The sequence below is a fragment of the Callospermophilus lateralis genome, chromosome 2, assembly GCF_048772815.1.
Source record: "Callospermophilus lateralis isolate mCalLat2 chromosome 2, mCalLat2.hap1, whole genome shotgun sequence".
Taxonomy (NCBI): domain Eukaryota; kingdom Metazoa; phylum Chordata; class Mammalia; order Rodentia; family Sciuridae; genus Callospermophilus; species Callospermophilus lateralis.
The window spans coordinates 62,462,460-62,478,711 of record NC_135306.1 but is presented as its reverse complement, the minus strand read 5'-3'; the positions used below and the strand labels follow the sequence as shown (position 1 = coordinate 62,478,711).

At 35.3% G+C, this 16,252-nt stretch overlaps 1 pseudogene; it reads left to right on the top strand.

The window, feature by feature from the left end:
* Positions 1–955: 955 nt before the first annotated feature.
* Positions 956–12,687, top strand: LOC143386203 (trafficking kinesin-binding protein 2-like; annotated as a pseudogene).
* Positions 12,688–16,252: the final 3,565 nt, after the last annotated feature.

The window sequence follows — 16,252 nt, the reverse complement described above, 5'->3', positions numbered from 1 at the left end:
TGAAGATTTAAATATTCAAAACACTTAGGTATTATAACACCATAAACTGCATGTTTACTGTTATAAAATGATTGCTGAGAAAGATCTTCCTGTTGCAGAACATGTCTGGACCCATATTTATGTCCTTCAATCATGACTGAGATTATTCCTACATGTAGGGGAGTCTCTGTATTGCTTTGTCTGGGCCAACACTGTCTTGGGAAAGGGATAGCCACAGGTGGTAGGAGTAAGATTTGTCTGCAGATTACTCACAAGGACCTAGAGAGAGGTTATCTTTAATTTAATTTCTAAATATTTGTTCATAATGAGACCTTAGTTTTATATTCTCCTAACATACTTTCTTATGTTTATTTCCTTATTCTCAGAACAACACAAAAATGTGTGATGATTATAAGCTAGTTGAGTGAAGCCCATGTAAGTTTCAGTATTTAGAAAAATTGGAGGTTGAGTAGGTATTTAGGATTTATGAAAAATGAATATTAGTAAGTGCATAAAAGTATTTAATTAATATAAATGACCAAGAGGTAGCTTGAATGTCACAGCTGAAATGTTTCTCCTTTTAATATAAGATTAGTGTAATAGTAAGAGAGAAAATGCTTTGAATAATCAGCAATACCATAGACAATTGAACTGTGTTTTAGTATCCTTGCATCATTAGATTAATGACTCTACTTTGATTTTTGCCTCCCTAAATGAAATGGGAGCAAACAAAAATATAAGTGCACCTGTGAGTGTGCTTATTAGTGGTGCCTCTCTTGAGATAAAATTATGAATGAACTTATTTTTATCTGTTTTAGTGAGCTTTTTCACTGCCGCAATTAAAAGGCCCAACCAGAACAACTGTAGAAGATGAAAAGATTATTTGAGGACTCAGAATTTCAGACGTCTCAGTCCATTGACCACTGGCTCCATTCCTCCAGGCTTGAGGTGACACTGAAATTCATGGTGAAAGAGTATGGCGTAAGTGTTACATGTTTTTTGTCTGTACACAATATTCATGCATACATTCTATTTTGATGAAAGATGGGAGCAGTGGTACGTTTGTATTCCCAGCAGCTCGAGAGGTTGAGGCAGAAGAAGTATAAGTTTGAGGCCAATGTCAGTAACGTAGTAAGGCACTAAGCAACTTAGCAAGACCCTGTCTCAAAAAAAAAAAAAAAAAAAAGAAGTAAAGATCTGGAGGTGACTCAGTGGTAAAGCACCCCTGAGATTAATACATGGTACAGGTAGTGTGGAGGAAATTTGGACACAAAAAGTCACTAGAAATTCAATAGTACAAAAGAAAGACCATGTGAAAATCCATCAAGAAAATCAAGGAGAGAGAATTCAGGAGGAGCCAAACTTGGCAGCATCCTAAATCTTGGGCTCTAGTCTTTAGAACTGTGAAAAAATAAATTACTGTGGTTTAAGCCACCCAGTCTATGGTATTTTGTTTAGGGATCCTCAGAAAATGATCAAACAAGTCATGTTTCTCTGAGGGATGATAATCACATGAGAGCACTCATTGCTGCAGAGGTCATTTGATTCATTAGAGGAAAATTGTCCAAAAGAAAATTATCTATATAACTATATCCATATCTTTATTAAATGACATGACAGATTTTCTTTACTCTGATTCATAAAAAAGGTGTCCTCAACCAAAGCAAGAAAAGATTCTGCATGAGTCGTCCCAGAATGCCTTTTTCACATTACCAACAGGTGAAGAAAGCCTCATGAGTGACAATCACAGACACTTGGAGAGCACCACTGATGCTTGCTCCAAGGAGCATCTCCCTGAAGTTGACCTGGTGAATCTGCTAGAAGAATAACTGCCACAGTATAAGCTAAGAGTAGACTCTCTTTCTGCATGAAAATCAAGTCTGGGCACAGTCATCACACCAGCAGCAGCACACATCTGATGCCTGTCTCCAGTCTTCACTGACATACTTTCCTTTACATGATTCTACACACAGACAGGGGGGAGCAGATGACCAAAACACAATGAAAGCGACATGGTACACATCTCTTTGCAGAGAGAGATTGTGATCATGAGCTAGCTGCTTGAATTGGACAAATTCTCTTAATGTGGAACCATGTTTTATCTGTGCAGTAATGAAGACTTGGAAGAGCAATGGAGACAGGTTTTGATCAAGTTAGTCAGCTGAAACATGAGCTCTCCAAGAAATATGAGGTACTTTACATGGTTTCCATTGCTTTCAAAGAGAGTGAGACTAATCCCAGCTGTTCTAACCCTCTTAGGTTCAATGAATCCTTTAGTTTATCTCAAGGTTTGCTGCAGCTGAACATGCTGCAAGAACAGGTTGAGGAACTGGAAAAAAAGAAAATGATCCTTTGATCTAAGACCTATCTCATAAAGGCAAACTTTTACTTACAAAGAGAAGAAATGAAAGCTTGCCAGTGACTATGATAAAGAATTTCATGAAACAAAGGCAATATTCCAAAAACAAACCAAAATGAACAACAAAATGTGGGTTGAGATGGGAAAAACTTAAGAATAAAATTATGGGTAAATTAGAACCAAAGAAACTAGTTTTTAAGAATATATTTTCTGGATCATATGGTGGCCAAGGAAGACAAATGTTGATTACATGTCTTTCAAATTTCCTTGGAGGCTAGAAGGGATTAATAAAAAAAAACTCCAATCAATAGAAATTAGGTTATGTTTTATACTTAAATATGTAAAAATTTTCTTGTAAGGAAAGTTAGTCACACCTACCTTTTTCCAAAGTATGCTATGTGTATTTATAATGAAAGATGACACACTTTTACAAAAAATCTCAGGCACATTAAATTACTATAAAGTAAAGTAAACCCACCCCCCAAAAGCAACTCAAAATATATCAAAGACCTAACTATAAGGCAGTAACCATTAGAAGAAAAACATGAAGGAAAAACTTCATGACATTGGGAAAGGCAGTGGTTTTTCTGGATGGAACCCCAAAAGTGCAGGAAACAAAAACAAAAATTGACAGATGGGATTATGTCTAACTAAAAAGGTTCTGCCCAGCAAAGGACACAAGAGACAGAATAAAGAGAAACAACAGAATGTGTCTACATTTCCATGTGACTTCCAGAGCTCCTGATGAAGATGAGAAAGCACAAGGGACCCTGTGGTTTTCTGCACAGTAAGATGGAAACACTGATTGGAGGTCCTTCTACAGTGGTGGGAAATTACGTGCTATTACTCCCTACCAATTTCCTACTTTCCTTTCACTCCTCTGCCAATTCCAGGTGGCATCACCCATGCCTAGTTGCAGTGGTCTTGGAATGGACCAGGGGTCTACCCAAGTAGGCCTTGGTCCTAACCCAGTGTTTTGTTGGTCTTTGTGGGCTATGGGCTCAGAGTTTGACAGAGCATGGTGACTTTGACATAGGAGCCTGGAGCTTGTCCAACGCAGTGACTTAGCTCAAGTAGAGCAGATTTATGCAGTGTTTGACCACCTGCTGGAAACTGTGGTAGAAAGGCACCTGGGCCTACCCTGGCCCCAGAGAGAGGATTATGGGGACAGACTACCCTTCTAGGTGCTCCCTTTTTTCCTTCTGAATAATGCACCATCAGTATATATGGGACAAGTACATGCTTGGATAGTCCTCCAGTACTGAAACAATGACAACATATTAAGAGCAGACCCAGGCAAAGCTGTACTTGGGTACCACCAAGTGCTGCAATAGTGGAAGTGACTATAGCATCACAGAAAATAAGCAGACTGCTTAGAATATATGGAATGATGTGGGGACAAGTGCTTGGAATACTGCATACATGAGATACTTTAAGGGAGTCTGAATGGCAAACCACTCTCCAGTGCTACGCGTGAGAGCGTCAAACCACTTATCCCATAGGCACAGCCTTAGGCATGAGACCCCTTTTGCAGTCCCTGCGCTTGCTCCACGGAATGCTCCTGGATTGGTTGCTGCAGGGACAGTTGGCCAGAAATTCTAATGGTGGCTGCCTGTATTGTGCTTAGCTCCTGCCTGAGTATATATGCATGGTAACTGCACAATAAGATTAGACCTGCTTCCTGCTTGGTCTCCAGAGGTCTTAATTAGCGACTCCACAGTTACACTCTCCTCTACCCTGTTCCATGGACCTACTCCGTGGTCAAGAGAGAGCCCATGCAGAATGATAGGGAAAAGCAACCTGATTAGGAAAATTGAAATTATTACCTGACTCTTTATAGCCCAGATGATTTCTTACATCAAAATAATCAAGAGCTTTTAGGAAGTCACCTCACCTCACCTACTACTCAAAATAAGCTACCAGTCTGGGACTATAACCCCATTTGATCATACTGCACTATCTTTCTAATATGTTTTTGTATGCGATTTGCCAAAATTTTATTGAGAATATTTTATCTATGCTCATATAGGATATTGGCCCCAAATTTTCTTTCCTTGACATGTCTTTGGTTTTGGAATCAGAGTGACACTATCTTTATAGAATGATTTTAGAAGGGTTCCCTTCTTTTCTATTTCATGGAATAATTTGAGGAGTATTGTTGTTAATTCTTCTTTGAAGATCTTATAGAACTCTGCTGAGAATCCATCTGATCCTGGGCTTTTCTTAATTGATAGACTTTTTATGATGTGTCTATTTCATTGCTTGAAATTCTGTTTAAAGTGCGTATGTCCTCCTCGTTCAGTTTGGGAAGGTCATATGTATCTTGAAATTTGTCAATATCTTCAAGATTTTCCATTTTAGTGCAGTATGCATTTTCAAAATTTTTCTAATTATTATCTGTATTTCAGTAGTGTCCATTGTGATATTTCCTTTTTCGTCATATATTTTGGTAATTTGGCTTCAAAAATTCTAGAAATGCGAAAAAAATGTGAATATGTATAAATGTCCATGTACCATTAATGTCACAATTAAACAGAGAAAAGGAATAAAAAGAGAAAAGGGGGAAAAACTTGATGAAAAGGGGAAGAATTCTTTCCATTGGAGTTCAGAAGATCCTAAGTTTTTCTTTTCTTCCCAGTATTTTTAAGTGAAGATACCCTAAATGCGATGCTCCACCCTCTGTATTGCTGGAGTGAGAGAGGTAATGCTATAGGCAGAATTCCTGGAGGCAAGGGTTAGGCTTAGGTGGGCTCCAGGTACTTTGATAAATGCCAATTTGCCTGGAGATTTTAATTCATCTCACCTCCAACATCCAGCACTTGCTGGTCCATGCTGGAATACTGTGTCATGGGGATTACCCTGAGTTCCACTTGTGTGGTGGGAGAGCCAATGCTTAGCCCCCTATATCACCATTAGAACACACATTTCCTGGTACTGGGTTCAATCTCCAAACAATCTCTCCCAATTCCACCCTTACTAGTTCCCAGCTAGATACATCTCTTCTAGGCAGTTCTTAAGCAGCCAAATTGGAAAGGAAGGGGTAGAGTTGGGTGGGTTTCCATGACCAATTGTCCCCTGTATAAATCTCTCTTCATGTTTGATTGTCTCCTGGTCACATAAGCACACTCTGTGTCATTCAGTGTGTGTTTACCGGGCCTTTATTTTGGGCTACAACCCAGGTAAGCAAGGAATTAGCTCCCTCACTTGCTGGCCCCTGTGCTGTGGCTGCAAAATTGTCCCTGCATTGTCCTATGCATGGTGCCTAGAGAGATGGCAGCTTCTTTCCTCAAACAAGGATATTCTACAGTTGCACCTTTCAGGTTTGTAAGGCAATGGTCCTTGATCTCTAAATGTTCCATACCCAGACATACCTTAGGCCTCCCAAAAATGTGGGTTCCTTTAATTTCCTTTTCCCTTCTTTATGCTCATGGAGGGACCCCTCTGCCTGGTGCTTCTGGTCCAGCCATAGCAATAGCTGTGCTGCTGGGGATTTTTTCCTTATTTTATTGTATCCAAACTCCTATGTCCATAGTCTGCTTTGAGTGTCCAGTATTAAATTCCAGTAAAGTTTCTCCCATTTTAGTTTTGTTCACCCACCTTGTGGAGAAGCTGCCTTTCTGCTTTGTGGGTTTCACATCACGGAGCAGCCAGAAAAATAACCTCCTCTGTTCTGCCATCTTGTCAATCTTTAAAAAATATCAATGTTCTAATAGAGAAATTAACAAAGAGATGGAAGAAATTTTTAAAATCCTACAAAAATGATTAAAACCTGAAAAATATACTCAGTAAAATTAAAAATGTGATAGAAGGCATCAATAGCAGGATCTGTAAAATAGAAGAAATAGTGATCTCAGAGGAGGCTCTTTGAAAATACACAGTTGGTGGAGAGAATACAAAAATAAATGTAGAAGGATAAAGGTAAAGCTCATGGGACTTTACGACAGTATTACAAGAACAAATATTTTGGTGTAAGTGGTTCAAGAAGAACTTGAAAATGCCAAAGGTGTAGAGAGTTAATTCAAAGATATAATGACAGAAAACTTTGCAAACTTACAGAGAGATGTACTTATCCAGGGATAGAAAGGTCTAAGTTCATTGTTCAAATTTAACCCAATGAATTCTACCCCAAGACATCTTGTCCTCAAACTCTCACAGGTAAAAAAAAAATGAAAAGTTTTTCAAGGATGCAACACAACATAAACAAATAATAATAGAGGTGTCTCAGTTCACTTGACAGTAGACTTCTCAGCAGGAACTTTATAGGCCAGGGAAGAATGATTTGTGATTTTCTCTCTTATTTTTCTTTCATATTGTCACATTATAGATGTACACATGGCAGAATTTGCTGTTACATGTTAGTACACACACAAATACACACACACACACTATATATAACAATGTAATTCAGGCAACATCCCTTTCCAGTACCTTTTCCCTCCCTCACATCCTTTCAACCCCTTCCTCTATTCTATGGATATCCCTTGTCTTTTCATGCAAAAACCACCCTGTCCTTAAAACACACATATACACAAACATTTCTTTTCCTCTTTCCACTCTGGCTTCCACATATGGAAAAAATATGTGAAAAAAAATATGACCCTTGAACGGATTCTGATTTATCAAGTTTCAACAATTTTCCTGCAAATGAAATAAACTCATTTTTTTTTATGACTGAATAAAATTTCATTGGGTATATATTCTGACTTTTCTTTATTTATTCATCTTTTGATGGACACTGAGTCTAGTCTCATAGTTTGTGAAAAAATTGTAAATTTTACTGGTATAACCATAGGTATAAATGTATCACTATAGTATTATGATTTTAGATAAATATTGAGGAGTGATATGGCTGAGTCACATGGTGGTTCCATGCCTAAGCTTTTGAGCAACCTGCATACTGATTTCCATAGTGGTTGCATTAATTTACAATCTCCCCAAGAGTGTAAAAATCTTTTTTTTCCCTCCACAACCTCCACAGCATTTAGTTTTGTTTCCATTATTGATGGCTGCCATACTGACTGGTTTGAGATGCAATCTCACTGTTATTTTGATTTACATTGTTCTAATTGCTAATGTTGAACATTTAAAAAATATCTTGTGAGTCAATTGTATTTATTCTCTTGAAAAGTGCATGTTTACCTCATTTGCTTATTTATTAATTGAGTTATTTGTTTTATTGTTGTTAAGTGCTTTGAGATTTTTATACATACTAGGTATTAATGTTTTGTAAAATATTAGCTAGCAAAGATTTTTTTCATTCTGTAAGGTTCTCTCTTCACATTCCTAATGATTTCCTTTGGTGTGTGAAATCTTTTAACTTGATGCCATTCCATTTACTAACTCTTGGAATTATTTCTTGAGCATTAGAGGTCCTATTGAGAAAGTTATTTCCTGTGCCTATATGCTGGAGTGCTAACCCTGCATTTACAAGAAGTAGTTCCATAGTTTCTGGTCTTATTCATAGGTCTTGATCCACTTTGACTTATTTTTGTGCATTTTGAGAGATAAGGGTCTCGCTTCATTCTTCTTATAGATATCACTAGTTTTCCCAGCACCGCTTGTTAAAAAGATTGATTTTTTTTTCCCAAGTATGCTTTACCAACTTGTCAAGGACCACATGAGTCTAGATGTGTGGGTTTATCTGTGTATCTTTTCTGTACAATTGGTCATTTTTTCTATTTTTATGCCAGTACCACAGATTTTCAAACTATAGCTCTGTAGTGTAATTTGAAGCTAGGGATTGTGATGCCTTCAACATTGCTTATTTGACTTAAAATTGCTTTGGCTACAGTGGTTTTTTATTTTACCAAATGAATTTTAGGACTTCTTTTTCTACTTCTGTGATGAATGTTGTTGGTATTTTCATGGGGATTGCATTGAATCTGTAGAGTGCTTTTGGTAGTATAGCCATTTTAACAATATTAATTATGCCTATTCAAATCATGGGAAGTCTTTCCATCTTCTATGCGCTTTCAATTCTTTCTTAAATGTTATATAAATTTCATTGTAGAGATCTTTTGCCTACATTTTTCAATTGTTCCTAGGTTTTATTTGTCTGTTTTTATTTTTTAAAGCTATTGTGAAAGATTTTTATCTTGGTTCTTTTTAGCAGATTTATTGTTGGTATATAGGAAAGCTATTGATTTTTGTATGTTGATTTGTAACCTGATCATTTGCTGAATTTTTTCATTAGCTCTAGCAGTTTTTTTTTTCTTTGTGGTGCTGTTTAGATCTACAAATTCTAGGATCATATCATCTGCAGTGATGATATGAATTCTTCTTCTATTTTTATCCCTTCTATTTTATTCTATTGCCAAATTTCTCTCGCTAGAATTTCTAGCACTATATTAAAGAATAGCAGTGAGAGTGGACATCCTTGTCTTGTTCTAGATTTTAAAGGAAATATCTTCAGTTTTCTCCCATGTACTATGAATTTGGTTTTGGGTTTTTCATATATAGCCTTTATGATGTTTAGTTATGTTCTTTCTATCCCTAGTTTCTATAGTTCATGAAAGGGTCCTGAATTCTGTTAAAGACTTTTTCTGTATATATTGAGATGACCAAGTGATTTTTTCCTTAATTTTATTTATGCAATGTATTACATTTATTGACTTGTGCATGTTAAACCATATTCACATTTTTGGGCTAACACCAACTTGGTCATAATGAATTTCATAGTATGTTGTTGAACTGATTTGCTAATGCTTTATTAGGAATCATAGCATCTAAGTTCATGAGGAGTATTAGTCTGCAGTTTTCTTTTTGTGATGTGTCTTTATATGGTTTGGAAATGTGTGTGATACTGGCTTCATTGAATAAGTTTGGACATAATTTATCCCCCTCTATGTCATGGAATAATTAGAGAGACATTGGCATAAATTCTTCTTTATATGCTTGGAAGAATTCAGTTGAGAATCCATCTTCTCTTGAGCTTTTCTTTGGCAGGATTTTAATTAATTCTTTTTCTCATTACTAGCAATCGGCCATTTAAAATTTTCTCCTCACAGCTTGCATGTAAATAGAAATGCACTCATTTCTTATAGGTTTTCCAATATTACAGTAAAAGTTTTCAAAATAGTTCCTAATAATCCAGTGGATTTCTGTAATGTCTGTGGTGATTTTACTTTTTAATCAGTAACATTATTAGTTTTATATTAATTTAATGTTATATAATTCAATATTATATGTAATATTATATAATGTTTAATACATTCTTTAAAATTCTTTTTATTCCTATTCAATTAAATAATATAATTCTGCAATATTAATATATATAACATATATATTAATATATATATAATTCTGCAATCTGTATACAGGGTAAAAATGGGAGTTCATAACCCACTTGAATTAAATGTATGAAATATGATATGTCAAGAGCTATGTAATGCTTTGAACAACTAATAATAATAATTTAAAAAAAAGATTATTAATATAACATGTAATATTATATTAATTTAATTTTTATTTTTTTTCTTTTGTGTTTTGCTTTCTTTGGGTTAGTTTGACTAAGGGTGCATCAATCTACTTTATCTTTGCAAAGAACAGACTTTTTTGCTTCATTGATCATTTGCATTTTTGATTGTCAATTTTATTGATTTTGGTTCTGATTTTAAATACTTCCTTTCTTCTACTGGTTTTGAAATTGGTTTGCTCTTCTTTCTCAAAGAAATTGGGATGCATCATTAGCTTGTTTATTTGGATTTATTCACATTTACTTATGTGCTCAGAGCTATCAACTATCCTCTTAATGCTCCTATGTTCATGGTGTCCCAGAAGTTCTGGTATGTTGTATCATTCTTCTCATTCAAGTCTAAGATTTGTTAAATTTCTCCCTTGATTTCTTTATCACCCATTCATCATTCAAAAGTGTTTTATCCAATCTTCATGTGTTTATATATTTTCTGTAAGGTATTTTTATAATTACTTCTAATTTAATTCTTTTGTGATCTAATAATATGCAAGGAATTATATTTACTTGTGCATGTTAAACTTTTTTTTCCAATTCTTTGCTGTAATTGCTAAGAGTTGCTTTGTGGCTTAAAATATAATCTATTTCAGAGAAGTTTCCTAGTACTTCTGAGAAGAAAGTGTACTTAGCTATTTCTGGATAAAATATTCTATAGATATCTGCTATATCCATTTGATTTATAATATTTTTCAGGTTCAAAGTCTTTACTAAGTTAATTTTTTGATGACCTAACTAGTGGTGAGAGATGATGAATTCTGAAAACGTATAGGTCAGTGAGATGCCAGATTTTTTTGACAGAAGATAGCATTTTAAATTAATTAAACTTAATTTAAATTACATTAATTTAAATTAATTTAAATTAAATTAATTAAATTACATGCTATTACTACAGCTGAACATGCTGCAAGAAAAACTCAAGGAACTGGAAAAAGAGAAAATGATCCTTTGATCCAAGACTTATAAAGACAAACTTTTACTTTCAAGTAGAAGAAATGACAGTTTGCCAATGATTGTGTTATAGAACTTCATGAAACAAATTCCCAAATGTCCAAATGACAAAAGAATTGCCATGAAAGAGTGATGAACTGATTCAATAATAAAAAGAAATCTCCCTACTCTTATCTCAGATTGTAGAACTTAAGCACAAACTTAAAGAAGATGTGATTGAGGAGGAAGAACTAAGAATTTGCCTACAAGTTTCCAAAGTTGCACAGGGACAATTGATAATAGAGCTACACAAATTAAAAGACAGGAATATAGAATGTTCAGAAATATTACATGAATCAAAAGAATAAATAAAGAAATATTTTAACAGGTCTGGCCCTGCTGTTCATCTCTGCTTCTCCCAGTATTATGGAGCTTTTGCTGGGGAATTCTTGGCAGCTGACATTAAACTTTTTACCATGTGTATCTTATTTATAAATAAATAAAAATGGGTATTTGATAGTGTCAAGATTGCCAGTGATACATTAGGCTGCTCTGTCCTATTTCCAGCTGAACTACTAGGCAAAAAATATTTATCCCAAAGTCATGCCACTAGAGACCTACCTGTTCCAGCCATAATATACCTATCTACTGTTACCACCCAGTTAATCTGTTTAAGTGGATTAGTGCACTGATTAGGCTAAGGCTCTCATAACCCAATCATTTCATTTCTAACTTCTTGCATTGTTTAACACATGAATTTGGGAGATACTTCATATCGAAAACATAATGTGTGCTGATATAAATTACTTGGTCTGACCTGAGAGAAAAAAAAAATGTTTCCAAAGAGTTGTGAATATAGAAAGGGAAAAATGGTGTGTTATTGTTTTTACCCTATAGATTTGTGGTGCTCTTGAAGGGTTCCAAGAACTCTCCTTTGTGGGGAAGAACAATGTTAACAGATCCCTATATCAACACACCACCTATGAACAAATTGTTGTTGTTAAAACATTCAGAGTTTAGTCTCAATGTCCAGAAATGTTGAATTCAATTATTATTTAAAATATAATCAATAGTTTCATAAAAAAGGTTTACAGTTTCTGGTGGTGGACAATGAACTGGGGGTCAGGCATAGGATGATATGCTGAGGGGAAAAGATGTGAGGATATAGAGTTAATATATCTTAGGAAATGTGAAGGAGAAATCTAGTGAAGAGGGTTAGTAGCAGGAGAATACATAGGAGGTAGTTTGAGGTAGACAATGATGTGGGAAGACAGAAGAGTACATAAAACAAACACATATGTATTTAGAAAAATACAGGATGTAAAAATCATAAAATTTGGAGGGTGAAGGAAGAAGAAAGAGAAAAAAGGAAAGAAAGAAAGAAAAGAGAGAAGAAAAGAAACGCAATTCCTCTCTATTATATTATTCAGATAACTCTGAATAATGTAATTCAGAGGGCTGGAGGATAGAAGGGTAGAAAACAAAGAAGCAGGGAAAAAAATTCTCTTAGAGATCCATTTCTTTCTCTTTTCATCCAGTAGGTGGGGTTGTCTTATCCAGTAGGTGTCTCTGCCCTCAAGATGGTGTAGGTAACCAGGGTGTGAAGACTGGACCTGGTGTGGAGCATCTGGCCACTAGTCCTAACAGGGAAATAGAGCCTCACAGGTCTAACTTTGCAACCACTTGTCTGACTTGAGCCCCCAGTATCGTCTCCTTCTCTTGTCCAGAGATTTCCCAGATCCTGGTCTCTCTATTATGCTCCAGACCTTAGTCCCCTCCCCTCTCTTACTTATCAGGTCCCAACTGCAGGACCTCTCACCTCCAGGCTCACACCAGGTGGGCGGCACCCCGTTTGCACTGCACTCCTGTCCAACTGAGAGCTGTTTTTGTGTTGAGTGGTCACTGTGACGATTTACTGCTGCTGGAAATCAGGTACCTGCTCAAATGGTGATCTGTTCTGATAGCCACGCCCACCAAAAATGGCAAGGAAGGTTTTCCAAGATGGAGTTGGTCTGCCTCCAGTGCTGGGGGTGAGAGGGATGTCTGGTGATATGGGGGGAGCTGGCCGATGGCCTTGTGCTGTGGATAGGCAGCAACCAAGTGACCTGCATGGGAGCCCAGCCCAGTCTGGAGTTCTGCAGAGGTGCAGATAGGTAGTTCCGCTAAGCCGCTTGTGAGCTGTGCATGAGCTAGAACTGTGGGCTTGGGTCTGGAGTCCAGAGAACTACTCTTGCCCTTTGGGGTCACAGCATTAGTGATTTCCGCAAAAATCCACTATGTAGGGGTCTTCCCACATTCTCTGAGATGCTGTACTCTATCTAGGTGAAATCCTGTGGAGAAGCTGCCTGTCTGTTCTCCCGAATTCACGCCATAGAGCAGCCAGAAATAGGACTTCCTCTATTCTGCCATCTTCCTCCTCTGCCCCTAGAAAGGGGAAAATGGAAGAATGGAAACAAAAGTGGGATAAAGTCCTGATAGATGAAGTCTGGTAACTGAAAATAGAAATCAATAGGCCATGAGTGTTTGGAGACAGAAAAGTAAGAAAGGTTTAACACACTCTTTCAATTGAGTTTTCTTTCAGTAAAAATAAAAAGAGAATAAAAAATAAATTCAGTAATATTAAAAGGATCATAAAAATGAACTTGCTGGCATCATTGCTTCTGGGAAGCATAAGCAGTAAGAATATTATTTAGAAGTATGGGAAGAGAAAAGGAGCAACTTTGAATGTTGCTCTGATAAACCCATTGCAGAAGGATTGGTAAAATGAGTTCAGTCTGTTATTCAAACAGGAGTAAGATGCTTAAGGGTTTGCCTGCTAATGTCTGGTTAAATTATGTCTCCACCTAATCATGTGCTCACAGCATTGGCAAAACAAAGAATTTAATCTATTCCTTATATCATAAGCTAAGATTCCCTTCTTATTTTCTGTTTTCAGGCATTTGAGTAACTGTAAACTGAAAACATCATTCACATTCTTTTGTATTTATGATTACTGAAAGCTCATTTTAAAATTTGTATTTGTAGGCAATATTCAAAAAACAAATCAAAATGAACAACAAAATGTAGTCAGGGATGGGAGAAACTTAAGAATGAAATTATGGGTAAATTGGAATCAAGGAAACTAGTTTCTAAGAATATATTTTCTGGATAATACAGTGGCCAAAGAAGACAAATATTGATTGCATATCTTTCAAATTTCCTTGGAGTCTGGAAGGGATTAATCACAACCTGCATCAATGGAAATTAGGTTATGTTGCATACTTATGTAAGTAAAAACTTTCTTGTAAAGAAAGTTGGTCACAAATAACTTTTTTTCTGAAGTATGCTATGTGTATTTATAATGAAAGATGACACACTTTTACAAAAATTCTCAGGCTCATTAAATTACTATAAACTGAAGTAAACCCATCCCCAAAAATCAACTCAAAATGGATTGAAGACCCAAATATAAGGCCAGGAACTATTAGATGAAAGCATAAAGGAAAAAAACTGAAAACATTGGGACAGGCAGTGATTTTTCTGAATGGGACACCAAAAATGCAGGAAACGAAAACAAAAATTGGCAAATGGAATTATATCTAACTAAAATGCTTCTTCACAGCAAAGGACACAAAAAACAGAATGAGGAGAAACTACATAATGGGTCCATACTTAAAAATGACTTCCAGAGCTCCTGATAAGGATGAGAAAGCACAAGGGACCCTAGGGTATGTCCAAGGAACCCTGGACAGTCATAGGGAAACATGATTGGAGGTCCTTCTACAGTGGCGGGAAATTACTAGCTTCATAGAATGAGTTTGGAAGGGTTCCCTACTTTTCTATTTCATGGAATAATTTGAGAAGTATTGATGTTAATTCTTCTTTGAAGATTTTATAGAACTCAGTTGGAAATCCATCTGGTCCTGGGCTTTTCTTAATTGTAGACTTTTGATAGTATGTCTATTTCATTGCTTGAAATTGATCTGTTTAAATTGTGTATGTCCTCCTGATTTAATTTGGCTAAGTCATATGTCTCTTGAAATTTGTCAATGTCTTCAAAATTTTCTGTTTTACTGCAGTATATATTTTCAAAAATTGTTTCTAATTATCATCTGTATTTCAGTAGTGTCTACTGTGACATTTCCTTTTTCATCACATATTTTGGTAATTTGAGTTTTTCTTTTTCTTCATTAGGGTGCTTGATTAGGCACTGTAATAATTTATCAATTTTATTTCTTTTTTCATGGAATCTATTTTTTGTCAATTTTTGATTTGTTTTTCTTGTGTCAGTTTTATTGGATTCAGCTCTTATCATTAATATTTCCTGTCTTCTATTGCCTTTGGTATTGATTTGTTCTTCCTATTCTAGAGCTATGAGATGTAATGTTAGGTCATTTCTTTTTTTTTTTTTTTTTTACTTTCTATTTATTCGTTTATTTTTCATGAGCTCAAGCCAATGAACTTTCCTCTTAGTACTGCCTTCATAGTGTCCCAGAAACTTTGATAGTTTGCATTACTATTCTCATTTACTTGTAAGAATTTTTCAAAATTTCATCCCTGTTTTTTTCTGCTATGTCATTCAATAGCATATTATTTAGTCTCTAGGTTTTAGAGTAGATTCTATTTTTTATTCTATTATTGATCTCTAATTTCATTTCATTATGATCTGATAGAATGCAGGGTTTTATCTTCATTCTTTTTTTTTTTTTTTTTGCTAAGAGTTCCTTTGTCTATTTTAGAGAAGAATCTGTGTGCTGCTGAGAGGAAAATGTATTTACTCATTGATGGATAAAATATTCTATATATGTCTGTTCATTTCAATTATTGATTGTACTGAGAGAGGTGTATTAAAGTCATCAGAGTTATCATGTTATGGTCTATTTGATTCTTGAAATTGAGAAGTGTTTGATGTACATAGATGCTCCATTGTTTTGAACATACATATTTATTAATGTTATACCTTGCTGATGTATAATTCCCTTAAGCAATATGAAATGTCCTTCTTTGGCCCTAGTGACACACTTTGGTTTGAAGTACACTTTGTCTGATATGAGGACAGAAACTTCTGCTTATTTAAGAGATTAATGATACACTGAAAGTGATACAGTTTCCCAATATTTCACACTCAATCTTTGAATATATTTGCTTGTGAGGTGAGTCTCTTGAAGATAGCATATTGCTGAGTCTTGTCTTTTGATTGATCTTCCAGTCAATGTCTTTTGATTGATCAGTTTAGGACATTAATGTTCAGGGTTATTATTAAGATGTTATTTATATTCCAAGTCGCTTTGATTTATTTCCACTTTTTAATTTGAATTACTTCCTCCTTTGCTGGACTATTCCTCTAGTTTAGTTTCTCCCTTTGCTAGTTTTCACATTTTTTCATGGAATATTTTGTTGATAATGTTCTATTGTGCAGGTTTTCTAGTTGTGAATGCTTTAATATTTGTTTATCATGGAAAGGTTTTATTGCATCTTCAATTGTGAAGCTTAATTTTTCTGCATATAGAATTCTTGGTTAATATTTATTTTCTTTA